General features: G+C 46.1%; 1 protein-coding gene across 1 annotated transcript in view; it reads right to left on the reverse strand.

The window, feature by feature from the left end:
* The window catches only part of CDK18 (cyclin dependent kinase 18), a 644,959-nt gene that overhangs the window by 495,172 nt on the left and 129,937 nt on the right, over nucleotides 1–19,850 (reverse strand). The gene's annotated exons all lie outside the window — the stretch shown is intronic.

Consider the following 19,850-nt stretch of genomic DNA (forward strand, 5'->3'; position numbering starts at 1 on the left):
TTAAATGTAATTCCTCGCAAATTTGCGAATTCGCTATTACCGATTTTTGCATTTGGGATGATGAATCCCAAATGCAAAATTGCGAGCGCTATTCACCTTCATGAATCTGGCAGTAAGTCTCCACCCTCTTCTGCATAGACTCTTGACACCCCTTTCAAACCAAGTAGGAGCTTGGCAACCTTTATCATGACAACGGTTACAACTTGTGTGGGGGTAACTGGTGTAATTCTCTCTATCGTAATTACTCACAATTACAGCAAAATGACTCATGATACATGAGAAGCGTAATCCAGCATTTAGCACTATTATCTTAGTGCGAAATGCACCCTCGCATCCAAAATGGGCTGAGGATACATTTTGTACTACAAAAATAGCACTAAATGTTACAACACACAAACAGCAGTAGCTAGAAGCCACTTCTCTCTCTTAGATCGTTGTTGCTTCTGCTGTTAACCTTTCGACAAAATTACTCTAAATTACTCAAGTTGGTGTAGTCGTGTAATTTTGGAAAATTAGAATCACAAAAGTAATGCTTAATAACTGAAATTAATCTGATTATTCAGCGCGATTGATATTTTGCTACTTACAACTATAAAATACCAGGTGTTAAATATACCTACAATCTGCTCTCAAAATACCAGGTGACAAATCAACCTACAATCTGCTCTCAGATTACCTCTCAAACAAACAAAAGTCTAATAAACATTCTAGTCATGAGCAAAATAAACTAAGGAAATAGATTACTTGTTGTTCCCCCTTACCAGGACCAGACTGGGACCCAAAATCGGCAAGGGGTGGAGGGAGGGTGGGGGGGGGGATATTGGGGGTTGGGGGTGCTGCCGAGCTCTTTGCCAGGGCCGGTTTTCTGCTGATTTTGTTACAGGGACGATTTTGCAGCTATGCTGCAAACACGTCCCTGTAACAAAAACGGCCCCCAGGGGCCCAAAACCGTCCCCCACCCCACCTGGGGATTGCCCGGTGCCCGCTATGGCCAGTCCGGCCCTGCCCCTTACTACTCTTCCAGGTTGCTTCATACATTTACTTTTGCTACATACGCTCACTGACACATTTGTAGACAAACTCCTACACCCTATTCATGACAACTTGTTGGCTCTTTACACAAAAAGGGCTCCAAATAAACTGTTATGGCACCTGTTCAACGCTGTATATTGTATTACGTCAATATATGTTAAACACAACCTTCTTGTCACATACCTGTACATAAACCTGTACTCAGCCAGTGACAACTACTCATCGTGCCTAAAATCCTTAATTATGGTTGCTGTGCTTCCCAGGCATTATACTCTGCCACTCTCGAACTGATGGCCTTCACGATATAACCTCTCTTAAATGTGTGTGTCTTACACATTTCATTTGACATCAACATCCCGTTCTATATGTCATGAAAAAATATCATTCCATTGCATGTATATTTTCTATTTCCCACTCCAATGAGTCAATAGTTTTTAAATGATATTCGACAAATAATTTCTGTCAGATGACGTTTTTACAATATTATTTTGGTGTCATACCATTTAAGGTTGTCATGAAATCACTCCTTCTAATAAATAATCACAATGGCAGAGACCTTAGAAATATATTTCCCCAAAACATACCAAGCCACAATCTATACTATAACATTTATATGTGTGTCATTATTTATGTCTTTTGCACTGTCTATACATTTTAGTTACTATCAGGCACGTGCATCAAAGCCTTTTGTGATCGCAAACGGTGCGATTCGCAAAAATCGTCCGTTTGCGATCGCAAAATTAGCTTTTGCGATGCATCAAGGGTCAAGGCCCTCGCTATTGGAGAATTCGCAATTAATTGGGAGTTCTCAAATTGCAATTGCATTTAAGGAATCGCATTTTGCGATTCCTTAAGTGCAATGCATAAAAGTTAGAAAAATCCACGAATTTGCTAATAGGGGAGCAAATTAATGAAGTTGACTTTCATGGTAATTTGCAAAAACTTAGAAAAATGCACTTTTGTGCATTTTTCAAAGTTTCATGTTGCGCACACAGATGCCCTTAGGGCATGTATGTACGCAACATATGTGCACAGATCAATTTCAGGGGTGCAACAGGGTGTCCTTTTGACACCCTGGTAACCTTGAAATTGTATTCTCAATTTGCAATTCTCTAATTGAGAATCGCAAATTGAGAATGTCTTACCATTCATTCCTATGGACCTCTAGGCCCATAGGAATGAATGGGGAGTTATTCCTTAATTGCGACTTGCAATTTGCGAGTCGCAATTAAGGAATGTTTAGAAATCGCTACTTTTTAAGAGGTGTCTACATGCATAGGCTTTTGAGATTCCTTAATTGTGATTCCTTAAAAATCTCAATTAAGGAATTGCAAAAGCCAACATTGATGCATGTGCCTGTCCATTATTCTTCTTTAATATCTACAATAACAGAACTGGTGTATTTGTAGAGTGCACACTCACTTCTTGTTGGAAGGTGGATTGTTAGGAGATGTAAGTATGCACCTTCCACTAGCAATAAGGCCACCATTGCAATTTAGGGTCCAGACAAGGTCTCAATAAATTATTCCCTTGCTCAACCCTTGGTACCTGGAATTGAGCAGGCAGGCTTAACCAGGGCCTGACTGGGCACCAAAACCATCCCTGGCAAAGTGCTCGGCTGGCCCCCCGGAGGGGTTGGGAGTGCGGTCAAACTGTCTGCCCGGCTGGTTTTGGACGATTTTGTTACAGGGGCTGATATTGCAGCTATGCTGCAAAAATGGCCCGTAACAAAAACGGCCTCAACCCTGGCAGCCCACAGGGGAAATGCCAGGTACCCGCTACGGCCAGTCCGGCCCTGGGCTTAACTTAGGAGACAGGTGTGTAAAGCATTTAAATGCACCAATACATTCACTAGGTAAAACACAACACACAATAAAAATCCACAAAGAATTCATAAAAATAGGAAGTATCTTTATAATAAAACAGACAACAAAATGGCAAAAATCCAATGTAGGGAACCGTAGATATGATTTTTAAAAGAATAAACCCATGCTAGTGCTTAAAAATTGTTTGGGACAAATTAGGACATCTGCTTGCAGTTGACTGGGACAAAATCAAAGTTTGAGGCCAATCGCAATGGCGTCGTGGTCGGATACACTAAGCAGGAGGACCCAGTCAAAACATTATCTTCACATTTACAAACTTTTCTGTAGGATTTTCTCTCATCGTAGAGCGAGGCCCGTCTTCATGCCAGAATTCGAATCGACAACGGTGGCTTGGATTTGCGCGAGGCCTCAGTAAAATCCTGAAAGTCTTGAGCTCCGGACCTTTCTGCAGGACAAATCTGAAATACAGGAATATTTGCCGTTTGATGTTGGCGGCTTAGCTAATGTTGACGTAACGGTTCCCTCATGGAGCTTTCCCACAAAAGTTCTAAACAGTTCTCCAAACTTCAGGAGGTGCTTCCTGAAGTACTCCAGGCTGGGGACTTCTTAGGGGAGATGGTGCAGGTGAGCTCTGTTAACCTGTTGCTTTCAGTGAATCCACTCATAAATCCTTTTTGAAGCAATGTAAAGCCCTTAGGGCTGTAGTTCCCAGTGTGCCTCAGGAGCAGTCGTTCAGAGTGCAATACTTTGGAGTGCAGTTTAGGGTTTCCAGCAGGGCAGTCCTTCTTCTCCTTGTAGTTTTAGGCAGCAGATATGAGTTGCTATGCAGCTCTCACATATTTATTAGGGTTGGGTGGTGAACTCTGTTCTGCCAGTGGAGTTTGCAGAGTTTTGTCAACTCTGCACTCAGCTGGGAGAGGGGAGTTCAGTAAGAAAAATCCAACTCCGCCACTTGGCGGAGTTTGCCCCCCATTGCCCACCCCTGAATTCCCGAGAAGAGAAAGCAAGCCTAAACCAAGGTCATGGGGCAGCCCAAATATCCAGCAGCAACTGATGATTGGAAAATCTGTTCTTGTTCCTGCAGCCCTCCTCCCTGAGAATATTCTGTGGGTGGTGTGGAAACATCTGCCTGATTCTGAGCGGAGCTTACTAGTTATGTTATGTTGTGTTAGCTGCAGTTTGTATAGCGCATAATCACCAACAGGTCTCTTAGTGCTTTGAGAAGACCAAGGCCCACCAGCAATCACCGATAAGCACTAGGTGGAGGATTTAGACTGTGCCCGGAGCCTCCCTAAACAGAATACTCTTTAGTTGCTTCCTAAAAGGGAGGAGTACGGATTCTCAGGCAGTAATTCCAAAGTTGGGGAATTAAGACAGAGAAAGCTCTGTCAACTTTAGATGTGGTTTTGGCCCGTGGGTAGGTCAAGAGCCCTGCCTTGGAGGACCGAAGTGTACGTCCCAGCGCATAGCTCCCCAGGCTTTGTGAGCAATGCAAAGGCCCTTTAACTTTGCTCTCTGTTTGATTGGGAGCCAGTGTAACTTACACAGCAAGGGGGTAGCATGAGCCCTTCTAGGGAGCCTTAAAATCATCCTGGCTGCATCATTCAAGGTCATCTGTAGCTTGCTGATGAGTTTCTCAGGGAGGTCAATGTATAAGGCATTGCCATAGTCCAGTCTAGACTCGATGGTGGCAGACACGATCATCTGTAAAGTGGCACGTGAGAGAAGGGGGCAAGTTTACGCAACTGTCGCATTAAACCTGTACAGACGCGACCACAGAAGCTGCTCGCCCAGTTGGACCCTGTGGGACCGCCCTGTCAGAAAGGACTCAAGAAACTGGTGAGCCAACCCACGGATGCCCAAGTCGGCAATCCGGGCCAGAAGTTGTGCGTGATTGACCATATCGAACGCCGCTGACAGATCTAACAGAATCAGGGCGCTTGTTTTTTTGTTAACGGCCAGAACTATCAGCTCGTCAAGCACAGACAGCATCACCAATTCAGTGCTATTGTGAGCCCTGAAGCCGGCCTGCCTCACCTAAAGTAGCTGGTGTTCCTCCATGAAAGATGAAAGTACTCTGAGGACATGTTGCTCCACCACTTTCACCAGGAAAGGGAGCTGGGAAATGTGCCTATAGTTTTTCAGATTGGCCACATCTGCCCTTGATTTCTTTAGCAGGGGAATAACCCTGGCCTCCTTCAGACTGGAGGACAGGTAACATCTGCCCACGCACACCCTCACCACGTACCTGGCATACTCCAGCTACGTCTTGGTCCCACGCTGGAAGAAGAGGAAGTAGAGATGGCCTTGTTAGAGAAATGGGTGCTCAGTTGAGCTGATGAACGGTGATGGGGGGATGCCAGCTGACAGGCCATGCCGGGGTCCATGGGATGTGCTTTTTGCAGATGCCCTGGAAGACTTGTCCACACACCACCAGCTCCCGACCACACCCATTGACCATCAGCAGCTTGTTGCTGTTGTCTGTGGGCCAGGCCTGCGGGCAGTCTCTTGCGTCTTTGAAGGGCAGGTAGTCGTCCTGTCCTCCCCCAGCAGCTCTAGATCAGGGAAAGCTGGAAGAGGTGGTTCACAGAGCCGAGATACAGAATGCCCATTGAAGGCTGTGTCCGTGTGCCCACTGCCTGAAGGTAAGGTGGGCCGATGCATGCCAGGGGGGAAGCCTTAATTTACCAGTATCTGAAAAAAATGTGTTTTACAGTATATATAAATGTCAAAGAGCACCCTTGAATCTAATTTGACTCGAACTAGTTCATTCAAACTGCTGCATCTGCCCATTTGGCCTCAAGACGAGTAAATCATTGTACACATGGAAGTTATCACTGGCAGAGCGGAACTTTGTGGAATTCCACAGAGTTTTAATGCAACTCAGCGGAATTCCGTGTAGTGCAACTCCAGGAGCTGTGCACACCCCTGATGTTTATCCAATATACTGGGGCAACACGTAGGGGGGGGCAAACCTGGCCAATGGGGTGCAGGGTGCCACACAAAAGCATGACAACTTCCTTCAAAGTGTGGCATATTCTTGCCTCACAAAGCACTCTACTTTAAAATTCAAGATGGAGAATTTCTCTCCTGGGGAGTAAGAACTGGCTAAGCCAACCTACTGGTGTGGCTCATTTCCCTTAACAATCCCCTTCCAGACCGCCTTCAAATTCCATTGCTGGTACTCCCATTTGGCTGTGGGTTACAGGAAGAGGGGGTAGGCCTGGCTGGCATTCCTTACTGTTGTGCTCCCTTCAAAGCCCAGATTGCTTTATCCAGCCCCCTTCCTGACCTGTTCTCTGCAGATGCAGTGCTCCCCCTACCAGCTAACCTCTGTTTCTATGCAGGTCACTTATCACCTCCTCAAAGCAGTTTGGCTATGCCTCTTAAAGCTGGCCAATTAGGCTAGGCTGCGAGAAGGCTGGATGTTGGTTCACAGAAAAGAAAGTTCTATAACCTCTTTTCTGTATTAGTTATGGTAAATGCAACAATGGAAAGCTGTTGAATTTATCATTATCAATCATTTAAGTCCTTGAAATATTATTTTAGCTCACTCCTGTCAATAGTTACATTGTATTACAGTATTCCTATGTTAGCCTATGGAGTCAAAATGCTACAATCGGGTAAAACGTTATTGGCAGTTTTCCCTCACCAGGGCATATAAAGCATCTTTTAAAATGTTGCTTCTTATTTTTACATGGCACCCTACCCTAGCGACACCTAGTGCATACCTTAAGAGTGACTTTTATGTAAAGTTGATGCTGTTTAATAGTTTGGAAGTACCTTTAAAGTCAAATTAGCATGTAATTTCAATTTAAAACTAGCTTGCAAAGCAGGGCGGAATTTCAAAATGAGGGCAGGCAACACAGCAGTGTACACTTAAGTGCCTCAAAGTTGCTAGGCCTCTAAACCTACATGCCCTACCATATACTAGAGACTTACAGGTAGGTTGCAATTACTCCTAATTACCATATACAATTTTAATCAGAGCACTGGTCCTGGGCCTGGGTAGCAGAGCCCAGGCGCAGTCAGAGTCAGTTACCACTAGTATCAGTCCAAACAAATGGGGGTGATCAGGGAGGGGGGGGGAAGGATGACTTTCTCACACTTCCAATGAGTCTCTGTGTTGACAGACAAGAAATGTTTATTGTTGCCCAACACAGTGGTAGTCACTTTATCAACCTCAAAAGGATGAAAGGTAGAGTGGAACCTCTGGTATTTTGAACCTATGATCATGAGGTCAAACAAAGACCTCTGGAGTGTATGCAACACTCCACTCAGCCACTAGACCCACAAAAGGATAAAAGAGTATTTAATGTATCCACCTGAACTGATACAGAAATCATGTACCTTATTTGTTACTCCATACAGAAATGCCAATGTTTGTGTGTGTTGTGCATGTGTGTAAATAGTACACCTCAAAATATACCTGCCACTTCTACCTCATATGCCTGCCTCCTGTGCACGGGACTCCTACATCAGATGCCCATATAAGCTACTGCTTGTTACACCCCAGCGACCACTGAACTACATATTACTGATCGCTCTTATCTAGCAGCTTATTTTCTATTCATCTACCATAGTACCAATGGCCAAACAACTGGTAATATATCACACTCAACCTAGCACTCCCACTAAAATCTACCCTAGAAATCCACCATGGACGTTCCCTGCCAATAATCTCCTGGTCCCCCCCAAACCATCCTGCACTTACAGAACCACACTGGCACCCTAGACTAACACACTGCCCACGTGCGACTCTCGGCTCTGTACTTATGCATTCACTTGAACTATGCGGATCTCTCTCCCTCAGTTCCACCCCCATCTATCCGAGCAAGTGCCTCACATGTGCCATGTGTGCACAACAGCACGTGAAGTGAAGATTGTGTTGCATTCACCAACGGATGTAAACTCTCTCTTAGAGCCTGTTTTAGGAGTGTGTGAAATCCCATAATTGGGTTCATAGAATTTTACAAAATGTCATGCAAATTTTCAAACGAAAGCTTTAAAGCATATGTGGTTTGCGGATATCTCACATGACTTGTTTGAGGCAAGTGTGCAGTTTGTGTAAAAAAGGTGTCAAGAAATACAGAGAAGAGATTGGTTTAAACAGAAAATGCCTCACTAGCAGGCAATTTCTTTGCAAACGACCCTCCTGTATTAAAACACTTTATTAGCAGTTTCACAAACTTTGTGTTATACAAAAATGAGAAATTATGCAAATGTCGCTGTTGTTATTTAAATTTCAATAAGATCTAATTTTAAGGTCACCCAGACAGGTGCAACATTGAACATTCTATAGCCCCGACACGGGTAGGTGTGTGCATCCCAGAGAGTCCATGAAAGGACTGTCCAGACATCCCTCGACAACTCAGAAGTGCTCAGATGCAGCACATACAAGAATACATACTACCTATAAGTATATCGTTTGAATAAATAAAAACAATGATAATTGTGTAAGCATTTGTCATTTGGAAGGAGAGGGAGAAAAGGAGGAAAATCATCTAATCGTAACAGGAAGATTCAGAGGCTGACATCACCCAACTTCAGTGAAAGCATACATAACAAAATAATTAATTCAGGAGGCAGAAAGCCATTATACTGTCATCCTTTATCAAAAGTGGCCAGTACCTAAACAAATATACATAGCAACTGGATACTCAGAAAAGAAGAACCTCTCCTTAAAAAAACACAAACGTAAAGAAGCCTAACTGGAAAGCCCACAGGTTTTTTTGCGAAAATTGTCATACATGCAACATCTGTTAAAATGAGTCACGAGACATAAAATTATTATTATATCTAGAGTGTTAATGCAACACCAGACTGACATTTATCTATTTGCCGCCATACATACTACGGATTGAAACTGCAATCAATCAATCAATCAATTAGGTGCTTGTTAAGCGCGGCTACTCACCTGTAAGGGTCTCAAGGCGCTGAAGGCAGGGGACGTGGGGGGTTGCAGGTTCCAGTCTATTAAGGAGGGAGTCTGTCGAAGAGCCAGGTCTTGAGGTTTCTCGCGAAAATGGAGAGCGATATTGTCTTTCTGAGGTGGAGCGGAAGGGCGTTCTAGGGTCCTGCCGAGAGGAGGGAGAAGGAGCAGCCTCCCAATCTGGTCTTTCTGGTGCAGGGGACCACGGCATAGGAGTGCTGGGCTGATCGTAGGGTCCTTTGGGGTGAGTGGAATTTGAGTCAGCTATTCAGGTATACTGGTCCGGTGTTGTGGAGGGCCTTGTGTGCGTGGGTGAGCATCTTGAAAGTGATTCTAGCTTGATGGGGAGGGTGTGCAGGTGCTGGGAGATGTGGCAGTTTCTTGGCAAGTTGAGGACCAGTCTTGTTGTGGCATTCTGGATGTTTTGTAGCTTGCGGTTGAGGTTTTTGTTTATTCCAGCTTAGAGTGTGTTGCCGTAGTTGAGTCTGCTGGTGATGAGGGTGTGAGTGATGGTCTTTCTGTGTTGGAGGAGGATCCATTTGAAGGTCTTATGTAGGAGGTGGAGAGTGTGAAAGCAGGAGGATGCAACGGAGTTGATCTGGCGGTCCATTTTGAACTCGTAGTCCAGGATGATTCCAAGGTTGCGAGTGTGGTCCTTGGGGGTGGGTGGGCTTCCGAGGGCGGGGGCCACCAGGTGTCATTCCAGGCGTTGGGGTTTGGGCCCATGATGAGTACTTCTGTTTTGTCAGTGTTGAGTTGTAGGCAGCTGCTCTTCATCCATTTGGCGACGGCTTCCATGCCTGCTTGAAAGTTGTGCCTGGCGGTGTTGGATAAGGAGAGGATGAGTTGGTTGTCGTCTGCTTATGACACAATATTGGGTCCGTAGGTTCTGACGATGGGAGCGAGCTGGGCCATGTAGACGTTGAAGAGCGTGAGGCTGAGGGAGGACCCCTGGGGGAATCCGCATGTGGTTGGTGTGGGGTCCAAGAGGAAAGGAGGGAGTCTTACCCATTGCGTTCTGCCAGAGAGGAAGGACTGGATCCAGTCAAGAACCTTGTCCCAAATTCCTGCATCGTAGAGTCTGCGTATTAGGGTGCGGTGAGAGACTGGGTTTAACGCCGCTGAGAGGTCAAGGAGGATGAGGGCTACTGTTTCTCCCCTGTCCAGTAGGGAGAGGATGTAATCTGTTGCAGCGAGGAGGGGGTTTCTGTGCTGTGTTAGATTCTGAAGCCGGATTGGGAGGAGTCGAGGATGTTGTGCTCTTCGATGAATGTGGGGAGTTGGCTGTTGATGGCTTTCTCAATGATTTTTTCTGGGAACGGGAGCAGGGAGATGGGTCTATAGTTCTTGAGGTCTGTGGGGTCCACCGAGGGCTTCTTCAGGAGCAGGTTGATCTCGGTGTGTATCCAGTCATCTGGGAGCAGGGCGTTCGTCAGGGAGAGGTTGATGGTGTGGTGGAGGATGGGTGCAATGGTGTCGGTGGCTCTGTTGAAGATGTGGTGGGGCCAGGGGTCTGTGGGGGCCCCGGAGTGGATTGACTTAATTGTCTTCAGTGTGTCTTCAGTGGTGAGGACTGTCCAGTTGTCAATCGTTGGCTTCAGGGTGTCGTGAGTGGCTGGTGAGGGTTCAGAGTGTTGATTGTCTTCGTCAAAGTTGTCGTAGATGTTCTTGATTTTGTGGTCAAGAAGGTTCTGAGTTTGTTGCAGAGGTCTTGTGAGGGAGAGATGTCAATAGACTCGCTGGTGGGTTGGGCGAACTCCTTGTTGATGCTGAAGAGTTCTTTGCTGTTGTGCGCGTGTGTGGATATTCTGTCTTCAATCCCTCTTTTTCTTGCTTTTCAGATGCGGTGGTGGTGGGTGTTGGTGACGGCTCTGAAGTCGTTGCAAGAATACCTTCCCCACCAAAGAATAGGTGATGCACCTCTTACAAACTGGAGACAATATTCAAATTGGTTGTCACAATAATTCAAACATAGGCACATACATTGACTATGAGTCAGATGTATCATCCCCATTTCCACACCATGGTTCGGCAATTTGCTCATGAATTAGTTTGTGTGATGCTTATCCACGGTTTAACACCCAGGTTAGGGTGGTTTCCTCACAAATGTAATTTTCAGAATGTAGGGCAGACAAAGCCTTTGTTCAAGGTGATGGCTCTCACAAAAGGTAGTGATGATGCTGGCACATAGCATGCCTAGCCCAAAACAACAGTGAAGAGTGATGCCTATGCATCTGGACATTTTCAGCCTTTCTGAAGTAGCTATCAGTGAAAGGTAAACGGGTAGGCCCTGCCTAGAAATGTCCTTACTCTAGCCAGCAGAATCTCCTGATTCATCTCCATTTCCCTACCATCCACCGAATGTCAGTGCTTAGGAATAAGAGGACTCCATAGTATTTCAACAGGTAGCATTGCATCCATCCTCTCTCATTTGAGAGTCTGGGTTTCCTCCGTTCATCCCCAGGTAAGTAGGTAATACACTTGCACTGTCTGGGGAAGCTGTATTCCATCTTCCATCTTGTGCCATGTCAAAATTGGGGGCTTTCTAAAATGGATCCCACTGGGCCTAATAATCAGACTCTCTCTCTCCTTGGCCCCGCCCACCCTCCCTCCATTGTCTGTGAGATTGCTTGACCCCCCCCACCCACCATAACAGAGAACTGCTATGACTAAGCCAGCGCTGGCCGTGTCAAAGCCCATTTTCGCACAAACTCTATTGTCAGTCTTGTCCAACCCATCTGCTGTCTGTGTTGCCTCCTCTACCCACTCACCACCCACAAAAAAGCGCTATGCCACAGCTAACGCTGGGTACATTAAAGTGCCTTTCCTTTGAAGTTTTAGCCAGACTGCATCACAGCTGTGCCACTGTACAGCATGGCTAAAAAAAACTATTGACAAAGCCAATAGCTCTCGTTTCATAAGCGAGGCCTATTTGGCATAGCCAATGCTTGTTATTTTAGCATTAGTGATCACTGCCTTGCAGTTGAACACAGTTAGGGAACACACAAGTGAATCATGAGTGTATTAAAATTGTGTTATATACATACCATTACTTGTGTCTGCAATCGTTCACTAGGCAACTAAACCTACATGTGATTTCATGCACTTCCCCGTCGGCTGCACTTTCCACTGGAGAGTGGTGGCTAGGCCCCAGTGTTGCTCGACCCTCTTCTTGCAGCTCAGTGGCCTATCTGCACCGCTTGTGAACCCAGCTCTGCAGCTGAGATGCCTGTCCTGTCCCTCCGCTCCGGGAGGCCATTTGCAAAAGCTCAATTCCAGAATGACTAGCACCAGGGAGCTTGTAAATTTGACCTTGTGTCCAGTGCTTTTGTCAGCCGCTATGGCTCTTTCCTTCTTCAGTCTGTGCAGCAGCACAGTACGGCGAGTGGTGGCCCGATGCCATTACTTCGATATTGGAATCAGGCCTGCTGGGACTGCCACTGGCGACAAGCGGCAGACACATTGTGGGTGTATACAGCACCCCGGCTGGCTGGACTCAGAGGCCATTCCTAGAGGTGATGAATTCCTGCCCAGTACTGCTAGACAATGGCTTACTTGTACCTGTACTGTGCACAGTACTGAGCATGCCCAGGTCCCAGCAGCCTAGCCTGGTGGGTACCTGTGAGGATTTCCTCTGTCTGCCTTAGTCATTGATTGGCAGACTGGGGTGGCTCCAGGCCTAAGTCACTTGTTCCCCTCTTGCCTCATGAACGCACAGCACTATGGGAGAACACTCTATAGTGACCCCATTACTGAGTGCTGGTCACTACATTTAGTGATTCAATCCATGATACCCCTGGAGTTGTCAGTGAGGAGCTCTGCAGTCTAGAGCAAGTGAAGGGCTGTAGGAGTACCTGCAGTGTGCGCTGGGTAAGATACTCAGTGGTGTTCAACAGAAGCATGCAACCCTTGAAGAAGCCCTTTAGTGCATGGGATCTGCGCAGTGGTCCGGATCCCACCATGGATGGAGAAGGCCGCATTCATTCTGAAGCTGCTGCGGACATAGAGGTGTGTCGTGGTCTCAGCCTAGAAAGTCCTCTTAACTCTTCCTGAGAAGACCGAACATTGGGAAGCTAGGACCCAGGCAGACCATGGCTTTCCAGTAGTCCTTCACACTGGGAAGACAAACTTCACACTCAGGTTGCACCCCAGACAGAAGGATCCCGGAAGAGACAACAGCAGACAACAGATCACCTATCTCAGGATTCAGAAATGAAGAGCGGATCTCCTAAGGATGGGGGTGAGATTATAAAGTGAAATGAGGAGTCTAACATATTGGCAGCAGGATTTCACCATTAAATTGAGTTTTTTTTCCTTTTATTGAAAGAACTTTGCATTTGTACAAAACACTACAAAAAGTTAGTACACTGGCTCAAGATACGTGCTGATGGCACTATATTATGATTTTCCACTGGGCAATAAGTGGATTTAGCTATGTGTTTTGCCCTTCCCTGCAGGCTTACTGGAAATTGAGTAAATGTTTGTTTTACTTAAGGGGACATTATTACGAATGAACTGTATGTATTTGTATTCTTTTGCTGCTATGGAGCATTCGCCACAGTGTACTGCGCACTTGTGTACACATACTCATTCAATACTTAGTTCACTTCTTAGAAATCTACGGTGAGGCATATGCTTTGCTGCGACTGTTCTTGGGTGTTGAGAAATATGACACTTTTCTGCTTGATGTCTAAGTCATGAGCCATAAGCTGCCTCTTTCCATTGTTTTTTATGTTACTTTATTTTCTTTTCTCTGGGCTACAATTTTGTTTTCATTAAGAAGCTATGTGAACATTAACTGTTAAATAGTTTATCGTACAGATTGGAGAAATAAGACCTGTATTCCTGCTTCAAAGGTGGCTTTTGAAAAAAAAACCTCTACATGAAATTTATGCTCACGCTGATTTTGAGTACATTCGCGCGGTGTGTTACTATAAACTGTTGACTACCAACAAACCTCCTACATAGAGATGGGACTGCACAAATAAACACAGCACAAACTCATTCTTACTCGATTCCATTGCTACCATGCACTTTTGTCCTATGACAGCTTCCATGGAATGAGTTGAGGTCACGCCCACGGCCGGACTGGCTGTAGCGGCCACCGGGCATTTTCCCATTGGGGCGGAAGGGTGGGGGTTGATTTTGCAGCAGTGCTGCAATATCAGCCCCATGTAATATAGGAGGTAGTAGCAGGGCCGCCCCTCCCAACGTTTGCAAAGTGTGGAAACTTTGCAAAACTGTCCTAGTAAAACTCTTATTGTACGGAACACATGTCCTTACTTTTCTGCAAGCAAGTAGTGAAAGTGCACAGGAATTAGCCAAATGATGCCAATGAGCAATTAATAAATGTGCATTCAAAGAGATGGAAATATGTGCTTACAACTTAAGGTCGTACCGAACTTAGAAAAAATTCAACAAACCTCCTGATTGTGGACGAGAATGCAACATACAAGAGGAACAGAAAAAATCTGTACCACCTTCAAAGCTGTAGTGAGAGCCACTGGATATGTTTTAATATTAGTCCTACCGCATAAATTATATTACCAGAATAACAAGTTTTAAAAGCTGTGCTACAAAAATATCACAGCTAGAATGTAAACTGTCAATTGGCCATAGATCATGTTATGTTATGTTATGGGAATTTGTATAGCGCGCGGCTGCCCCAGCCAAGGGGCGTCCCGGCGCTGTGAGCTGACCAGAATGCGGAATGAAGGTGCACAGAAAACAGATTATTGGAAAAGATGGGTTTTGATGGCCTTTCTAAAGGCTAAGAGATCATGCATCCCCCGTATGGTTACAGGCAAGCTGTTCCATAGCTTGGCAGCAAGGAGGCTAAAAGAACGTCCACCAACTCTGGCAAGTCTAGTGCGGGGAATGATCACTAGATGTTGTCCCTCTGAGCGGAGAGATCGGCTGGGTGTGTACTCAGACAAGAGGGGACTCAGCAGTGGGGGAGAGGCGGTTTTGAGGATCTTGAAGGCTAAACATAGAGCCTTAAACTGGATCCTTTTTCCCACCGGGAGCCAATGCAGTTTTCTTAAGGTTCCTGAAACTGAAGAGTGGCGAGGGAGGCCGACCAAAGCCCTGGCAGCCGCGTTCTGGACTCTCTGCAGTCTGGTGGTTTCGGCCAGGTTCGCTCCCAAAAGGAGAGAACTGGCATAGTCCAGTCTAGAAAGGATCGTCGCCTGGACGATGAGCTGGCGGGTGCGACAGTCAAAGAACTTCAGGATAGGCCTGATGTTGCGTAAAATGCCGAAGCATGTGGCAGCCACTTTCTTGGTGTGGATGGTGTATTTTAGATCCGAATCGACCCAGACACCTAGATTTTTGACACAGTCTTTTGGCTTGGGGGGTGGGCCCAGAATGTCAGGCCACCAGTTATCTCCCCAGGAAGTGGTGTTTTTTCCCAAGAGGAGAATCTCGGTTTTACCGGCGTTTAATTGGAGGAAATTCGCCGTCATCCAGTTGGTGATGTCAATGAATGTCTGTTTAAAGAGATGGGCTTCCAGACCACTGTTGTTATTCAAAGCCACCACCAACTGGGTATCGTCTGCATATGATACCAAAGCCATTCCATTCCTTTTGGCCACCTCCGCTAACGGGCGGACATAGACATTGAACAGGGTAGGGCTAAGGGACGAGCCCTGCGGCACTCCCTGTCCAATGCTATGCTCCTTCGAGATGTAAGGGGGGGGTGGAGACTTTGAAAGACCTGTTAGACAGGAAGTCTCTGAACCACCCCAGGGCTGCCCCTGTGACTCCAATTTCCTCCAGTCTCATCAAGAGGACCTCATGTGACACCATATCGAAGGCAGCACTGAGGTCCAATAGGATCAGTGCTGCAGTACCACCGGCGTCAAGAATGGAACGGAGGTCTTCAGAGACACTGAGCAAGGCTGTCTCGGTGCTATGGCCAGCTCTAAACCCGTGTTGGGAGTCATCCAGGATGTTATTGGTGAGGAGGAAGTTGGACAAGATGTTATTGACGTGTGCCTCGGCCACTTTAGCAGGCCAAGGGAGCAAGGAGATCGGCCTAAAGTTCTCCGGAAGTGAGGGATCTAAGGTAGGTTTTTTTAGAATAGGGGACACCCATGCCTGCTTCCATTTGATAGGAACACTGGCAGTGGAGAGTGACCGATTGATGATGTCACGGACGTGATCTGTGATGAGTACATGAGCGTCACAGAAAAGGTCAGGCTTTAAGGGATCTGCCGGAGACCCGGATTTAATCTTTCTACAGATTTTAGAGAAAGTCTCACGGTCAAGTGTAGGAAGGGAAGTGAGGGAAGGCCTAGTAGGATCAAAGGTAACCGGTGACTGTGGGCCTTTGGGGAAAGAGTCGTATATCTTCATGATTTTATCTGTGAAAAAATTAGCCATGTTGTTGCAGAGGTCGGGCGAGGTAGTGATGGCGTTGACAGATTTTTTTGCCGTGAGGTCTTTCAGAATTTTAAAAACCGATTTTGAGGTGTTAGAGCTATTGTTAATTTCACTGGCATAATATGCCGCTCTTATTCTGCAGACTTTACGGTGGTAAGTTTTTTGGAGCAGGACATATTCTTGTTTAAGGCTGGCATCATAGCTTTTTCTCCAGCGTCACTCTGCCTTCTTACATTCCTTTTTCAAGGTAGCAAGTTCTGAGTTGTACCATGGACTCGCCGTGTGAATGCGGGCCTTGGTCCATCTGGCAGGGATAAGAGTGTCGAGGGCCTGGGTAATCCAGAGGCAGAATTGATCGTAGCCTGCATCCAGGTCGTCACTCGGGAGTAGAGGATTTAATGCTAGGATATCATGTAGATCATCGAGGCGGAGTTTTCTCCATGGCCGTTTCTGAACTGAGGGAGTGGATGCTACTGCGGGACTTGAGTTACAGGGGATGGTTAACATCACTAAATAGTGATCAGTCCAGGTCATGGGAATAGGTGTACCAGAGGACCCGCCGGTGATGTTGGAGAAAATGGGGTCAAGGAGGTGTCCTGCTCTATGGGTAGGGCCACAGACAAGTTGATTGAGTTCGAAAGCCGCAAGATCCGCTAAAAAAGTTGCCGCTTTAGACTCGGTGTTCTTGTCAAGATGCAAATTAAGATCGCCAATAATCGTAAAGTTGGCAGAGTTAATAACATTGGTATTCAGGTATTGAAGAAGGGAGTTAGTGAACGGAATGTCAGCGCCAGGAGGTCTATAGACCAGGAGGCCGGTAGCGCAGAACTGGGGGTTGACTTTAATCGAGAAGCGAGCACTTTCGCTACCTCTGATGTCTACTTTATCGAGTTGGCACTTAAAGTGAGATTTGATTATGAGCGCTAGCCCGCCCCCTCTCGTGCCCCTGTTCACAGTATAGATAGAATAGCCTGTAGGTGTTGCCAGGTTGCAGACCGAGTCCATCTCATCAAGGAGCCATGTCTCAGTCATGAACAGGGCATCTAGAGAATGGTCTATTAAGAGATCATGAATTTCTGAATGATGTTTATACATGGATCTTACGTTAAGGTGTCCTAGCCTGAAGGTGTGGACAGGGAGGGGTTTAGATTTACGTTTGGAAGTAGAGCACAATTGGGAGGGAGTAACAAGCGGATGGTGTATATGGGCAGGGTTGCGTCTGGTGCAGGAGCAGGAGGAATGCTGAAAGCTCAGCAGCTCGGATTTGGAGTAACACATCTTACCGCCTTAGTGCCAGGATGAGGAGCAGAGTGCCCGGCGCTTGGCGCTGCCTTAGCGCGGACGGGCGCAGACGGGCAGCTCTTTGGCGGGTCTTCGGCGGGGCTGCGCGCGACCGCTGCCGCTCAGGATGTTGTGAGGGCTAAATAGCCACAGGAAGTTGTGCACTAGAGCGCTAACCGCTCTGCATGCTGGCCGCCCGGAAGTGTCCCAGCGAACCGATGCAGGGAAACAGATCCTACAATCAGTGAAGTGGCGTGTGGTGCAGGGGAAAGTGAATTTTAAAAAGCACTAGTCAGAGTGTACATAACATTCAGAACAATTTTAAAAGAATAGCGTTTTTCAGCGCAGCGCGATTGCTTACACTCAAGTCAGGTCACAAAGCGGGTCAGGGACACTGCCACTGCCTCCTTTCCGTCTGTATCACAATTAAGTAGATACCCATCAGCCTATGAAAAGGCCATGCAGAATTTGAGGGATTTCTTTGTGTTGCAAGAAATTACTAGCTCTGGGGCATTTCATCAGCAAATATACAAAGAAAGCCAACAGATTGTGAGATATCTGGCTTGGTCAGTCCGGGTAAAACAAGAGACTGCATTTGTTAGGAACTTGATTAATCCTGCTTTGTGTGACCTAGTATTGGATAATGATCAAGATCCTCTGGTTTTTGTTGAGCACTACAAGTGTGTATATGAAATCAGCTATTCCACTTCTCAGTCAAGTATAACTCAATATTTTCAGACTATTAGAACACTGTCTCTGGGAGATTCCCCGGCGGACTAATTTATGACCACTTTTTTTACCTACAGAAATAAAAGACACTTTAGCCAAAATGTCTATTGCCTGTGGCAATAACGGCTCCCCAGACGAATTTTATAAAAAGTTTGCTGTTACATTGTTGCCATTCTTGACTGAATTATTCAATTATATTAAATCGGGAGTGAAGTCTCATCTTATTTCAAGGAATCAACTATTGTCAACTAATTAAAACAAGCATTGGCATAGCTAATAAGTCTCGCCTTTGGGACCTTGTAAGTAAAAAAAAGTGTAAGACTTCACATTTACATTTACTGCATCCTAAATACGAAGTAAATATAAAACGTGAAGTATTATACTTAAGTCGTTTGTTTTTTTACTTACAAGGTCCAAAAGGCGCCACCTATTGGCTATACCAATGCTTGTTTCCTGTCAGCTTCGATATGAGAGTACAGTTTGTGGACAAAAGACATGTACAGGAAGCTTAGATAAATGACTGAGAAGAGCCAAAATACAAACTATGTGGCAGCCCACACCATAACCAGGGGTCCCGGGGAATATCGGGTTAAATCCACAGTACAGAAAGGAGTGAACCCTTAACACGTAGAATTGGGTAAAAACATCTTTCAGTAGGCACAGGTTCGCAGCGAATTGTGGGTACTGCACTGGAAAGTTGGGCTGCAGCTGTCGACCGCTCATTGTCAGGCTCTAGCAAGAGGTGCAGTCTTTTTCAGCACTGGTAGGTGTTACAGTAGCCATCTGACAGGGTATGTTGGACCCGCCTCCACAAGTGGTAGGACAAGGGCCTATAACTAGAGCAGCAACTAACTGCCGTCCGTGCCCACAACCCGGCAGGACTAACCCAAAGCATGCTGCTGCTCAAGAAGCGACATGGCTGCCCCCCACGTGGAGTGCCGAGGCCATGGCAGCCTCCTCTGGCGTTGGGAGGACGATCAAGGCACTCCACGGGACAGGTAGTTCACAGCCAAGCCAGGAGGGTCGGCAGCTCTTTGCACACACACCTGGGAAATGGGGTTTCTTTGTTTAAGAGGCAGCGATACAGAGCTCCACTGAGTGAAAAAGGGTAAATAAGTCTGAAAAGGACGCTTCACAAGTGCTCACTTATACACACGAAACAGGAGATGATAACAAGTACCACATATCTGCGAGGACTTGGTGCAAGGACTTCCAAATGCAATTATCAAAAGCCTCTAAATGATGTTGCGTCCATTCCCACCTCCCTCCCCATTTTCAATAAAGCCACGGGAGGGAGACGTACACCAACAAAACACTCGCCAGATAACAAATACAATTTTAAAACGCTATAGTAAGGTTCTCGCCAGCACAGCTATTTCAGTGGTGGAGTTCAGAAAACTTCACAACTCTGGAGAAAACAATGTTTGCAAAAATAATAGCATGTTAGAAACTGCTCCAAAATAATAGGAAGATAAACAACATGGATGAACAAAAATGCAACCTAATAACCAAGCAGAGACTCTCGCCTCCCTCACTCCCTAAATATACATCCCCTAAAGCGGCACATAAACAGCAACATACTGGACATAACTGCAAAAATCGCACTTACTACTTTGCGTTTTTAATGTTACTTGTGGAAGGCTTTCAGAGCTGAGATGGGGCAGCAC

Source organism: Lissotriton vulgaris, chromosome 5 (assembly GCF_964263255.1).
Source record: "Lissotriton vulgaris chromosome 5, aLisVul1.2, whole genome shotgun sequence".
Taxonomy (NCBI): domain Eukaryota; kingdom Metazoa; phylum Chordata; class Amphibia; order Caudata; family Salamandridae; genus Lissotriton; species Lissotriton vulgaris.